A 15,771-nucleotide genomic window follows, 5' to 3' on the forward strand; every position below is an offset into this window, starting at 1 on the left:
AATATGGGAAACATTTTTTCATGGTTGTCTTGACAACAGAAGTTAAGGAAAATGAATAATCTAAATTTAGAACTCACCAAATCAATCATTCTCACCGGTGATGTTACTTACATGATGCTCAATGGAAGATGTCTGGAGTACAAACAGTCTGTCAGTTGCAGGAAATGCCCTTAAGGAAATAAGTTTAAATTATGTTTAAAAAGATAAAGTATAATGAGGCAGAACTTTTCAGGACTATGGCTGTTTGACATTTCTAAAACATGATATATACTATACATTTTCATTATGTGATTTTTTGAAAGGTTTAAGGATAATTAAGTAAAGATGATTCTGTGCAATATATGACATTACTGGCCTGTGTAGTATTTGACATGTGCTGGTAGGATTCCTTAGTAATATTTAAATATTTTCAAAGGGCACGTCTTAGGATTTATGATATTATGATTAAGTTGTACTTCATAGTTTAAAAGTTAGTGTTCCAGGTCTGCAAAATATATCATATCATTAGCAAAGCATTGCTATAAAACTGCAAATACCGACATTTAGAATGCTATAGAAAGAAACTCTTAAAAGCCTCTAAATTGCTGGGAAGAAGTCAAAATATTTAGTTATTCTTCTAAGACAATGGGGGACATTTACCAAACAGGGGTTTGACTAAACTAAAGATTTTCCAGCGGTTTTTGTAAACTCAGCGATTTACTAAAGATCAAACTGCACATCAAGACGCAAAGCTGCCATCCTGAATTTTATACATGAGAGGCATGTAAACTGTCCCATGTATTAAGACAAGGTTGCCCAAACTGCATGGCAAACCACAGTTTTTTAGTAAAGAAAAAAATAGACGTGTTTCACACGGCTGCTCCCAGTTTGAGCTGTCTTGCCTGTCAGAATGAGTACAAAAATTAATTAAGGAAATATTAAGAAAAAGTCCCTCTTTTACATTTTAAACAAACCCATTGCTATTCACATTAGTTCCGGTGCCTCTTGGTATCCCTGGCACTTGTGGTGCTACAAGTGGTAGCATACATGTGAGCAGAAGTGCACCCCCTTTATCTAAAAAGGAATTAGTGCCTCCTTGATAATAAATAATGATATAATCATGCTGTCCTTTCCTGGTTCAAATCTTACTTATCAATCCAGTTTTCTTTTTCCTGTCTTTTTGTTTTTCACTTGAATTTTGTTGTTTGCAAGGTCACATTAAAGGTGGATAAAGGTCTGAGATGATTTATATTGATTTCAAGATTTACTTCACAAACACCTGCAATTTCAATATTGGTGTGGGAGAGGGGCTAAGTTGGTGTGGGAGAGGGGCTAAGTTGTGAGAGAAATTACTTTAAAACTGGCAGTTGGAGTGCAGCAGTTGGAAAAGGAGAAGGAGTATGAAAGAGAGCAAGAAAAAAACAGAGCTAACTGAGAAGTGAGTGGATTCCTGTACTATTGCTTGGGAGCAAAACAGAGGGAGCAGAGAGGCAGGACAGAGACCCTGTGAGAGTACCAGAAGTCTGAGAAGAGGAGGGAGCAGTATTTATTAGACCCCTGTATACAGAGGAGCGATATTGGTAAATATATATGGATATATGGTTATATGGATAATTAACATCTTATTATCTGTTTATTGATTTATCGGGACCAGGCGCGGGCTGGGAGAGGGAAGCCCGGGGGGCACACAGACGGCCGCATCACATGACAAGGGATGTGGCCGCATCGCCTGTCATCAGATGCGGCCGTGGGTAAAAATGTGGTATGTTGCATCCGGGGGGCGGCCGGCCGGCCTACCCCCCGGCCCTAATAGCGGTCTGACAGAGCAGCCCGGGGGGGCGCTGCCCCCCTGCCCCCCGGGCCAGCCCGCCCCTGATCGGGACTTATTATTATACCAGTAGTCAGATAGGGACTAGGTGGGAAGGCCTGAAGATTGTAATGTAAATTAACTCTTTTGCTGGACTGAGATACTATTGAGAAGGGATTAGTGCAGGGACTGTTAGTTAGGGAGCAGAGAATGAATTACATGTATGAGAAACTGTGCAGACTACCTCAATATTTTTCAGTCACATGCAAGAGAAATTCACAAACCTGTGGTGTGAGGAGCCTACGATATTCAAGTGAATATATGTTCATGTCTAAGGAATAGATGGTGAAATCCAAACTGTAAACATATATCTGTATATGCTGCTGAACTTATTTCATGTTAATTGTTTGATATTAGTTATATTTGCCAGATGATTGTAGTTTAAAGGGAGGTACCTCTTAGTAGTAGAATAATAGAGAAGAGAGAATATATATGTATGGTAGTTTAGGTAATATATAGTACTATTTATCGATTATATACAATTGTTTGTTTAAACTACAATTTATATTTTTGATTTAAAATATTAGAAAATCCCTTTAGAAGCTTATACCACACTAATAAATGTGCCAGTGTGACTTCTAAAGATAATTCATGTGAGATATTATTCATTTGTGTGCGCCTTTGGTCCAGTGAAGGGGGGGCAGAGGGTTCCTTGGTCTCCCTCTGGTGTTGCTACAACACCCTTCAGGAGCATTGTCTCTATTCCCCGTGATTGGGATGTGGATTTGTATTCTGTTACCCTGGACAGTCTCTATATTCTCACTATCTGGATCCAGATATATTTGATTACAGTGTATTCTCTATTTTATAAGCATTGTTATTTCTGAGGAATTGAGTCAATATATCCTCTTGATCTGTGTTCATACATGTTTTTATTATATGTATCATATTAATTTTTTTATTTTTTTTTACTTTTTATTTTGAAAAATAGCCAACATATACAGATAAGAATCAACAATTAATACATTGATTGGTAAAAGACAAAGACAGAGAGCAGAACCTGTCATGGACATATGTCAAAGAAGCTACAAATATTTGAGACGGGAATATATAACATAGCCAGATGTTGTCAATAAACAGACAGGTGAGTATACAATTGTTATCCTGAACACTCTAGAAACTATAACATTTTATAACAATATAATGTGGGAGGGGGGGGGGCACTGGTCGCCACCGAGACTGAAAGAAAAAGAGGACACACTTCCTAATTATACGTACAGTTCCTTGTCCCTATCTTTCTCTTTTAGGAGGAGAAACAAATAACTAGAAAAGGGGCACTAAGCGTTTCAATAGAGATTGCTACTTAGATTCTCTGGGAAGGGAAGCAGCATCAAAAGTCAAGAGTCAGGCCACTTATGAACGTAGGGAGTCTTTTTAGGAGGAAGGAGTTGGTACAGGAGGTAAGGGGTTATAAGTAAAGCCAAGGAGCCCAAACCTGGTGAAATTTATCATCCTTATCATGTAGGTGGTATGTAATCTTTTCCATCCGGGCAATGAACCAGATATAAGATTGCAGGGCCGCCATAGTGGGGGGTTCAGCTTGTTTCCAAGACTTAGCTACTAGGCATCGCGCAGCAGCCAGGACATGGGAGGCCAATTTTGCAGACTCTCTATCATCCTCAATCAGAGGGTAACAGAGAAGAAAAGACCATAGGTCTTTCCGGATGGGGCATGGGAGGAGGGAGGAGAGGAGGGTCCTAACCCAATCCCAAAAGGAGGATATTTTAGGACAGGACCACCAAATATGTAAAAAGGAGCCCGTCTGGCCACAACCCCGCCAACATAATGGAGAGCTAGAGAGGAACATTTTAGTGAGTTTATCAGGTGTATAGTACCATCTATAGTATATTTTATATGCGTTCTCCTTCACCAAAGTGGAAATAGAGCTGGTGGCAACTTGGTCCCTTATGGTTTCCCAATAGTCCTCCTCAGGGGGGGGGGGGGGGCAGATCTCTCTCCCACTCCCTCTCATGCCTACCCCCCGGGGGCACATATTAAATTATTTTATACTTTATACTTGGTAGTTATCACTCTCCCAGCGCCATTATTATTTACAACCAAAGCAGACCCTTCAGTAACAAGACCAAGGTGAAAGCACTGCGCAATCTGCAGTACAAAGTACTGAATTAATTTGCAGGCCACACACACAAATTGATATATACACCCTAACAGGAATAAGGGGTGTTACATAAGCAAATAGCCTATGTTTAAAAAATAGCTTAACATGTTCAAGTGCTTTGTGTTGTATAGCTATTTTCAAGGAATATGGTATTTGTATTGAGCATTTTAGTCACACATGAGACAGTGACTGCTTTGATATTTAACAGGTATTGAAGACTGGTTAAAATATTTCATTATTAATGGAAGCGGCCTTCATGTATATCAATGAATGATGAAGGATTCAATTGGGATACTTCAGTAGGTAATGAGGGCTATTATTAATATTGTGACATTGTCCTAAGTGATAATATTATTAGCATCTGACAGCCTTTGTTTATAGATAACATTACAAGCTTCATGAAAAGATAAGTTATGAAGACAGAGATTTTATGAAAAACCTTATTTGCAGAATCAAACAAAAAAATAGGTTAAGCTTAAAATCTCTCCCACATCCCCAGTTACTTCAACAATTTATGTACAGTACGCTGCAGTAGTGTATGTTGTAGCAAACCGTTTATCCCACTTTATATCACATACTATATCATTTTATTTGCTCCCAGCATGTACAAAGCAGTATCAGCTACTTTAAAATAAATAATTATGACAGCTTCCTCTAAGCACAAGGGGAAATAATATTTGATTGCTAATGGGGTCAACAATTATTATTTCATCATGGGGACACCATTTGTATTGCACACGTGTGGCACTACACATGGGTACAATTGCATGCTGGTACTTGCAGTGCCATATAATATGTGTTGCCCAATCATATGTAATTATTGCCACTGTTAGCAATCAAACATTATTTCCCCTTAATATAATTATATATCCATATTGCCCCCATAATATAAGAATGTAATAATAACGCCACTTAATATAATGTAAAGCAAAAATTACACTCATAATTTAATTATAAATTAATTGTGTACCCATAATGAATAAATAATTATTGACATGGTCATTCATAAGTCTATAGTGACTCTTCTTATGATTGGCAAGATAGATGAAACAGGCAATCTCGCCTCTCACAACCACCTCACTTGTGTTGGCTGTTTTGCAGATGTTTATCAAACAGCAGCTTAGTAAATGTGATGGTTTATATTTCTATTATGGTAAAAATCGAAATGGCGATAGGTAAAATGGTGCTTTGTAAAACTGTGGTTTGCAGGAGTTTTACTGGCGGTTTTAATACCGCTGGAAAATTGCTGAAAGCTGGTGGTTTCATCAAACGGCCTTTTAATAAATCTAGCCTTAAATTGGGGCTTGTAGAGTGCTGACATTTTAATTAACTTATTATTATTATTATTATTATTACCATTTATTTATATAGCGCCACTAATTCCGCAGCGCTGTACAGAGAACTCACTCACATCAGTCCCTGCCCCGTTGGGGCTTACAATCTAAACTCCCTAACACACACACACACACACACACACACACACACACACACACACACACAACTTAAACCTCAATTAAGGTGTCTTAATCAATAGTAAAAAAAAGGCCACAAAGCAGAGATAATTATTTTGGGGTAGTTGACAGCATATTAGTGTTAATGTGAGTGGACTTTAGTTAGCTTCTATAATGGCTTATATGCACTGGAAAAATGGGTAAAAGTCATGCATTTTTGATGCCCTTTCTCTTTCCATACGTTGTTCATTTGCCATAACAAACTATTGTACTGGTAGAGTACATTAACAAATGGCAATGAGTAATATGTCAGTGTTCTATCATTTCAAACATTCTGTTAACATTTTTGAAAGGAATGGTGGGAACGATCCTATGAGAACATGTTCATTTATTTTAAATAGAGTTTTCAGGTATGTTAGTACCTGAAAAGGATAGATGTGAAGTCCTTGAGGTGTTGAAATAGCTTACCATTCACTATGCTGTAATTGTTTATGCTTCTGCTCTTTCTTACTTTCCAAAACTTTGCTAACAATATTAATAATGTTTTACAATTCTCCCACAATGCAACAGCTAGAAAGTGTAACCGAGTAGTAACCGAGTAGTAACAAGTACGGGGGCTGAGGTCACTGGTGTGTGGCCAGGTCAGTAAAGGTCAGGGCCGGACTGGGACTAAAAATCAGCCCTGGCATTTAAAGCACACAGGCCCACCTCTGTTCCAGATAATAATAATAATAATAATAATAATAATAATAATAATAATAATTACAGTACTTTTTGCAAAGCTCATTGTTATTTTGTGTCCAGGGAGATACAAATGTATTACGTGCAACTTGACTATTTGCAGCATAGGGCGCACCAGTATCAGACAGTGGTATGTACAGGACCGCCATGAGAAATTGAGGGCCCGGGTACAGTGAACTTTTGGGGTCCCCCTCCATAGATGAGTAAGAAAGAACCTATGTGCCTCAACCGCCCTCTTAACCTCACTACCTTTAGCCTGTTACCACCTGTTACACAATTTCACACAAGACAACTACCCTCTGACCATCATTGTTGTGTGACAGGATCATTTAGCTTATGAGTCACTTTTACCTTTGCAGTCTGGCTGGGCCGACTGCAAATGCAAACTTAACCTCATGTGTCAAACTCCCATTGTCCCATAGATTGTAAGCTTGCGAGCAGGGCCTTCTCACCTCTTTGTCTGTTTTACCCAGTTTGTTTATTAGTTTACTATGCTTGTCCCCAATTGTAAAGCGCTACGGAATATGTTGGCGCTATATAAAAAAATGATGATGATGATGATGTGTGCCGCTGTCGAAAAAGGGCATGACCACATTGTGCTTGGGGTGTGGTCAACATGGGGCATTGATATATACATCATAATAAAACATTACATGAATCACCCTCCCAGCCATATCATGTCACCCCCCAGGCACATTATGACACCCCCAGCCCACTGTACTTATCTATCTTTCTGGTGCTGCTGACATCCATCAGGGTGGGAACTTCCTCTAGAGTGAGCAGGGAAGCTCTTTGTCTCACGAGATTACCACATCTTGTGATACTTAGAGCTCCTCGGCTTACTCTGCAGAGTGTGTCCTGTCCGGGGACTGGGAGGAGCTATCAGCTCCCTTCCCCTAACCAGAGCTGGATTAAGGCTCTGGGGGGTCTGGGGTATTTCAGAAAGCGAAGCCCCTATTATGTAATATGGTTATCATTTTAGACTTATCATATTAGACATATTTTAGACTAATAGACAGGCAATACTGTGTGCACTACTGTTCGGTGCACGCAGCTCTGCCTTCATGTTGGGGGCCCTATTTGGGAAAAAAAATGGGTACATGAAATTCAGAAAACTCCAACCACCCCTGGCATTAAATCAATATAGTACTTAAATTTAATAATCAGGCATCTCTTCAGCTCCAACATTAAAATAATAGTATTCACATTAGATTAATAGATCTATTTCTCTCCAACCAGCCTGACATTAAATGAATACTATTCTTATTCAATAAATAAACCTTTTTCCCTTCCTCCAGGCAGCACCACCGATCAATTAAATTGCCCCACCATCACCCCACATATAAAATAGCACCCATTAAATAAGTAGCCCCCACCTACACTCCACCATTAAATATTTAGTCTAATTCCCACATTATATTAAGACCCCCCTTACACATCCTGAGTGCCTGCTCTCAATTGATATTAAGCCACTATAGAGCACAGAAATCAAATTATGCCACACAGTAGTACCCCAAATTAATATTCTGCCATACAGTAGTGTCCCAGTTTATATTATGCCACAATAGTGCCCCCAGATCATATTATGCCACACAGTAGTACCCCAATTCACATTATGCCATACAGTAGTGCCCCTAGTTCATATTATGCCACAATAGTGCCCCCAAATCATATTATGCCACTCAGTAGTACCCCAAATTCATATTATGCCACACAGTAGTACCCCAGTTCATATTATGCCACAATAGTGCCCCCAAGTCATATTATGCTATACAGTAGTGCTCCCAAATCACATTATAGCACAGTGTAGTGCTCCCAAATCGCATTATACCAAAGAGTAGTGCCCCAAGTTCAAGAAAGGATGGGTAAAAAGAAATTAAACATACATTGCAGCGCGAGAAGATACATTAACATACCTGATTATGGCGTCTAATAACTCGTGTTCTTTCCTCCTAGTGGGCACTGGTCATAGAAGGAGCCGCAGCTGTCAGCTCAGAAGACAGGCGGTCTGATGCGAGATGTGCGCACCCGCCGGGAGCAGGGAACAGGGGACAGAGCAAGGGACTGAGGAGGTGAGGAACAGGATGGGGGGGGCGGAGCAAAGCTGGGCAGATCCACGCAGCATATTTAGTAAGGTGACTGGTTCCTGAGGAGGAGCCAGCCATCAGGAAGCCACTGGTAAGCTAGGGGCAGACCCTTTAGTTTGGGACTACAATGCTGGGACCCAGGAAGAAAGAAATGTCCAATCCGCTCCTGCTTGGGCTGGTCCCTGCAGCGGCCCATCTAGCCATCAGCCCTACTGGCATTTGCCAAAACTGCCAGATGGCCAGGTCCAAATATGTCATTGACCAAGCAAAGGGGAATATACAATACTCTCTAAGTTTTTCTATAGCTTGTACAAAGAGAAGGCAGAAAGATATGTCTAACACCTGCATCCCTATGTATTAGACGCAATGAAGTAAATAAAAACGTTCAGGTTCCAGTGTGGAACACTGCTATAAAACTCTGTCTCCCTTAGAAATATGATAAAAGGATATTCTTTTGAAATCAAAACACTCGTCATTTTATTAACTTCCTTCCTAATTGCTATTCATTCTATAATATTGAAAACTACAACCTATTTTATTTTGAGATGCACTTCTTGCATAAATTGTTGCTGGCATTAAATGTTAATGATTATATGTCATTAGCAGAATGATACTAATTGAGTGTATTTTTTCTGCAATCTCAAATATCAATAAAATAGAATACCAGCTTATTCTAGCAATCCAAAAGGAAATTGTAATGCCTCCATATATTGTCTTACATCTGACATTATTGACATGCCAGGAGCCAATAGACTGAAACACTTCTGTGTTTTCAGATATATTTTATTCCTGTTTGATATTCCTGACTCGTGGCAACTTTTAGAGAGAACTTTTTGTCAACTCTCTGAGCTCTGTAGTAATTTAGCAGTTGTACAATGGGTGAATTATGTTAATATTATTGCTTTGGTAATGTATCATTTTAAAGAATATAAATTATTATTATTATGCTCTGATAATTTTATGCAAAGGCATATTGCACAATTCTGGCTTTTCGCTACATCAAAATACCAGACTGCAAATTGCCTGATGAAATCTGATCCAACTGGAACAGATTTTTACTGTTGAGAAGGGGCACATACGTGTATGTTATACAATACTAAGCCAATCTCGGCATGAAACCAGGAGGAAGGGTAAAACTATAGACATGGAGACAAACCTTTACTCCCATTGCTATTTGCTTCATTGTTTCAAGTGTTATATAGTCCTCTCCTACAAGTAGAAATCTCTTCTAGCCGGTAGAATCGCTTATAAATCCGCACTGTGTGAAATACAGTAACATAGATGTGCAATTGTGCCTATTTTACTGCACTATAAAGAAATAGGTCCACACGTCAATCCTGCACTTTTATGGTCAGAGTACAATATACTTGCACTGTGATAGCAGATCTGTCTACTATAATATTTGGACCAGTCCCTAAATTACTTTTGAAATCTCCCTAATTTGTTGGAAACATTTTGCCATTTCAAATCTCATTATATATTATATAACTCGTAGCAGTAAGGGGCATTTGGTTTTCTTCATTTCAAGTGTCAACATGTAACATTTTTGTTAGTTTGTTTGCTTTACATTGGTTAATCTGTACAAAAACGCACTTTGACTACATAAGGCATTGCGCAAATGAGTAGCCAATTACTAATTACTTCAAGGTGGTGTAAGAATCTGTCACTTGCTCTGCTAGAATCTTGATAAAACACAATGCATTCAAATATGCTCAATGTCTGAAGCTCATTCCAATATCCTGTCTGGCAAAAATGATCTTGCGGTATTGCATGTACACAAAATAAGGTGCACTACTGTGTGTGCTCCCAGTTCTTTATGGAATGCTTTGATATACCTATGTCCAGTCATTTATGACTCCATAAATCAGCCATTGCAGTACAGCAATTGGTACATAACATCACAAAAGAGAAAGCAAATGGCTTTAGGTGTTGTATTACCACATTTGTTAGTGCTGTACAGGAAAATGATAGTTGTAAAATAAAAGCCTCACATAATGTACACCTAGGTGCCTACAGCGCAGAAATAAGACATATGGATAAATACATTGAGGACTGATGGTTAGGTGAGCTGCCATTGTGTACCACCATTTCACCTGCTGCTTTCTGGATGCAAATACCATCATTGCCAACTGTCCAGGGATGGAACAGTGCATCACAAGGCCCCATAGCAAAATTTGTGTTAGAAGCAAAGTCCAGAGAGTCTCGTCTCCCGGCCCCCCACTCTCATTAGAAAACAATGAGGGGCCTCTTCTGAGCATGTGTGTTCCAGCCATTGTCCATGAAGATTTTTGTCAATGGAAATGTCTGTATTTATAATATATTGACTTCTTTATCTGTATCCTTGTTATAAAGCTGTGGTTATTCCTGTTTGCTTAAATACAGTTACCATAGGTTGCATATATAGTCGTGAGTGCAGCTAGCACATTTTATTTTGTGTAATATGTCATATTATGAGCAGAACGGTGGCTCAGTGGTTAGCACTTCTACCTCACAGCACTGGGGTCATGAGTTCGATTCCCAACCATGGCCGTGGCTGTGTGGAGTTTGTATGTTCTTCCTGTGTTTGTGTGGGTTACCTGGTTTCCTCCCACAATCCAAAAACATACTGTTAGGTTAATTGGCTGCTATCAAATTTACCCTAGTCTCTCTCTCTCTGTGTGTGCGGGTGTATGTGTTAGGGAATGTACACTGTAAGCTCCAATGGGCAGGGACTGATGTGTGTGAGTTCTCTGTACAGCGCTGAAAATTAGTGGTGCTATATAAATAGCTGCTGCTGATGATGATGATAATATTATAAAATCCTGCATTTTAGATTTAGAGATCATTTAAATGTTGTGTGGCTTCTATTTAAATTATTTCTCTTCAGAAGATTAGGGAATATACATAATGCTTTTTGGGGTGTTACTTACATGTAGGGTTGTATGAAGGCACAGAAAATATGTTTGTTGTGTAAAATGATGCCTACTGTGGAGTTACTTACATGTAGGATTGTGTGAAGGCACAGAAAATTAATGTAATGTGTGTGTTATGTGTGTGTGGGCAATGGGGCTTGTGGCAATGTAATGGGGGTGAGGACAGGGGGGGATGTTATAAGTAAAATAGGGGATGAGGGCAGGGGGGCCTGTTATAAGTGAAATGGGGGTGAGGACAGGTGGGGCTTGTTATAAGTGAAATAGAGGGTGAGGGCAGGGAGTTTGTTATAAAGAAATGCGGGGTGAGGCAGGGGGACTTGTGGCAATATAATGTGGGTGTGAGATAGGTGGTGGCTAACTTGTGCAATTTTATTTGTGGGGTGATGGTGGGCCAATTTAATTTAATAGTGGGGCCTATTAAATTAAGATGAGGTGGCGGGACCTTTAATGCTGGGGTGATTTGGGGCTATTAATTGAATATGGGGTTAAGTTTTGGCAGGAGGGCTATTTATTAAATGTGAATGTGAATTATTAAGTGCCAGGGATGGCTGTGGGAAATGGTCATATTTATTAAACTTAAATGCTATTTATTGCTAGGCCTGTTTGGAGGTAGGGAAATAGGTTTATTTATTAAATACGGTTGGAAGGAAATAGATCTATTTATCAAAAGTGAATACTATTATTTTAATGTTGGGGCTGGAGGAAGGCCTAATTATTAAACGTGTGTACTATTAATTTAACGCCCGGGCTGGTTGGAGCTTTCTAAATGTCATGTACATATTTTTTACATATTTTTTTCCAGATAGGACTTCCAACATTGCAGGATCCAGACAAGCAGCACTAAGCTAAAGACACCAGCAGCCACAGGTCAGGAAAGCGACAAGAAAAGGACACACATACTCAGGTACATACAGTAGGTGCACACACATACTGGGCCCCACCTAACATTTATTTGGCCCCGTCTACATGATGTCACTTTCAGGCTTTTTTCCAGGGCCACTTTAAGTTCCAAATCTGCCCCTGCCCTTTTCAATGTAGGTGGGGCCCACCCAAGTCCAAACTTTGCACAGCACAAGTCACCTGCACCTTTAAGAGTCACACATGTCATGATGTTGTGATGCTGGCAGCGTACAGGAGCTGTGAGGACCCTGCCCAGCCAACCACAGAGAGGAGATGAAGCAGAGGTAAGTCACATTCACTTTACTTTTTTGTAATTTTTTATTTTTTGCTTTTTTTTTCAAACTTGACAATGTTCCCTTTTTACCTGGGGGGTAGCCTGTTCTTGACATAATATGAATTGGGGGCAGTACTCTGTGGCATAATATTGTTTGGGGGCCTAAATTGTGGCATAATATGATTTGGAGAAGTTATTGTGGGGCATAATATGATTTGTGGCATAAATTGAACAATGTGGCACTACTGTGTGGCAGAATATGAACGTTTATTTGTTCCATTATTATTAATAATATATATATAATATAAAATCTCTCTATCTAAATGCATAATTGGCACACCTGGGCTTGACTAGATTTTAGCCAACCCCTGATCTGCAGCAAATGTAATTCCCATGGAGAAAAGGTTGGGGGTGGCACTGTATATTCTCACAAAGGTATGTACAATAGTATGCGCAAACAGGTTAATTGTATCTATTCTGAGACAAGATGTCCCTCTGTTTGTATATGTGTTTTGTGTGTGTTTTCAATTTTTGTCTTTCTTTGAAACATTATTTTTTCATATTTGTCTATTTCATTATAACATCTACTTACCTTACACTACATATGTAGTGCTTTTAGGGCACTGTCCCACTGTGCTAAACCACAGTACTTTTGTTCTGCCTGCCGGGAGATATGTCACACTTCTTTGAGCAGACAGTCTACACTTCTGTTGATGGTGTACACAACAATGCAAGTTTTTTGCTGTAGGGGAGAGTCCTAGAGCTTTTCACGCTCACACGCACCCTTTAAACGTGAGAGCTATTGATTTAACATTGTGACTGGTTGGGGAAAGGGGCTAGAGTGTGCCCTCATTGCTAGGTTTTCCATATTTAATGTACATATCCCTTTTTCAAAACAGGACCACAACATTCCAGGTTCCAGACAGCAGCTGAGCTTAAGACAGCAGCAGCAGGTAGTGAACACTGCAAGAACCGGTAGGAGAGAGCAGACAGTCTGCCAACTGTTCTGATTCTAGTGGGGCAAGACTTTGTCCCAATCTAAGGGGTGGAGCCTGGACTATGCACTCTTTATATACACTGCATTCTTTATATACTACACTATGCCGCTAGCCATGCCCTTCATGGGCTGACCACTCCCCCTCTAGTGTCTGATCTCACCTGTTTGGTGGCTGGCCACACCCCCTCTGGTGGGCCCCTACCTTTGCAGACCCCCTGTGGGCCCTTATTGCCCCAGTCCGACACTGGGGTTGTATGAAGACACAGACAATATGGTTGTCGTGTAGGATGATGGCTTTTATAGTGTTACTTACATGTAGGGTTGTATGAAGGCACAGAAAATATGTTTGTTGTGTAACATGATATCTCTGGGCCATTACTTACATGAAGGGTTGTATGAAGGCACAGAAAATATAATTGTCATGTAACATGATGCCTTTTAGTGTTACTTACATGTAGGGTTCTATAATGTCACAAAAGATCTCTGCTGCAATTTGGATAAATTTCAGCTCAGATTCTAAAATTTGAGTTTAATGACAAATAAAAGGACCTATATGTCCATCTAGTCTGCCCAATGTGATTGGTGGATTTTCTTACCATTGGCTGCTGGATGGCAGCTGCATTTAGTTGTGTTTCCTCTTCATCACCACCACTTTATACAACTTTGCAAACACTTTCTGAAAATAGGTTATCTAATGTAATTTCCTAACATGAGACTTTGTCACCAGAATCTGCTAACACAGGCTGATTTGTACAGTGCACAACTGACAAATTCAAATTCTAATATGGTTTGATACAGATGAGGATGCATCAGCTCTACATTGTTTTCCTTCATTACCACTGATCTTTCTTGCGAATTCTCCTCCTCATCTGACCATCTACACAATACAGAGAGCATTCTAACAACATCTATACAATACAGACAGCATTCTAGCAACATCTATACAATACATACTTTCTAATTATTGATTGTTAACACACAGAGCATTTTATTGTGATGTGCTGTTACTCAGCCTACATTGCAATTGTCATATAAAGCATTAGGGAGATATTTTTATTTTAAAAAAAGCTGCAATAATTTAAGTGTATCCAAGATAGACCCAAATGGCCTGTCTCTTATCTTAATCCTCCTAATAAAGCTTGCCAGGTGGAAGACATACATTCTGGGGCAGCTGACACTGATACTGCAGAATGAGGAAACTATCCCATACAACAGTTATGAAAATGTTGCTTATTTTTTCTTGGTGTTTCAGAGCAAAAAGACCCAGAACACCGATTATAGCATTGATCCTTCCTGTATGGTGGGCACTACATCTATCAACAAAAAACCCTAATGGAAACTGTTTTATTCCCAAAGATTCCACAGCCATCTGGGTAGTGCTTTCCTAAGATGCCTCACTTCGTCATTCGTAAAGCTCTTTATTGAAAAATTGTTTGCTTTCCTGATCTCTGCCATCATATTGTATCTGATTGAGGAGTGCGATTTGTTTCCAAGTTTTAAGGGCAATCATTAAGTAATTATTAAACAGGATTTCTCTTTTACATACCACCCATCTATAGACTAATGGTTAGAGGGAAAGAGTTAATCAGATCCTCTCGCACTACTTATGGATTTATATATACATTGAGATGACTGAGCAGATTTGTTCCCTTTGGGAAAATGTTCACATAATAATCATGTTCTTTTAATAAAACCCAGTTTTAATAATTTTTGATGCTCATCCTAACATTCTGCTCCTAATTTCCACTTCTTTATGGGTTCCTGCTATTGATACTAGAACCTAAGATCTCCCAATACACATCATGAGGGAAACTTGTGATTTTCTCCTCAAGGCTTCAGCTCATCACAAAGCATACAATAATAAATATCATTTATCAGCAGCTTCCTTATATTCAAGAGAAAATGTTTGGCTCTCTACCAAGAACATCAAACTCAAAGTGCCCTCTATTAAAATTGCTCCTTGTTTCATTGGGCCATACAAGGTATTAGTACCTACCAACACTGATTTTGGTTTAAGTTACCCCTAGTTGACACACCTAACATTTGTTATATTTCTATTCTCAAAATTATAGTGATCAATAATTCTGTGTTCAATAACAGTTGTGATTGATTATCAACAGGAGTGCTAAGTAAATAAAATCTTATATTAAACAATATTGCATGGAAAATTATATATTGAAAATGCTATGGTCCTGAAGTGTGGGTAAAAGCTTCTGACATGAATTCCTTCTTCTAACTAAGAAGTTCCATATACATTATTCACTAAAAGATCCATGGAGGTCATCCGTAAGTGGAGGAAGTAATGTAACGTGCTGCTTTTGGTGAAGTATTTTACCAAGGCTGTCTTCTTTACTAGTTCTTTATGGGGGTGTGTCACTGTTTTTACTCACCCTTTATAGTTTCACATGTATGTCTGCACATTGGTGTTGAGTCCTGAAATTCTT

At 39.2% G+C, this 15,771-nt stretch overlaps 1 long non-coding RNA gene across 1 annotated transcript; it reads left to right on the forward strand.

Moving 5' to 3' along the window:
• Positions 1-1,376: 1,376 nt before the first annotated feature.
• LOC142157656 (uncharacterized) lies at positions 1,377-13,325 on the forward strand. Its single transcript, XR_012692553.1, has 3 exons — positions 1,377-1,559; positions 3,871-3,964; positions 13,230-13,325. It is a non-coding gene; the product is annotated as an uncharacterized LOC142157656 (long non-coding RNA).
• Positions 13,326-15,771: the final 2,446 nt, after the last annotated feature.

The sequence above is a fragment of the Mixophyes fleayi genome, chromosome 5 (genome assembly GCF_038048845.1).
Source record: "Mixophyes fleayi isolate aMixFle1 chromosome 5, aMixFle1.hap1, whole genome shotgun sequence".
NCBI lineage: Eukaryota > Metazoa > Chordata > Amphibia > Anura > Limnodynastidae > Mixophyes > Mixophyes fleayi.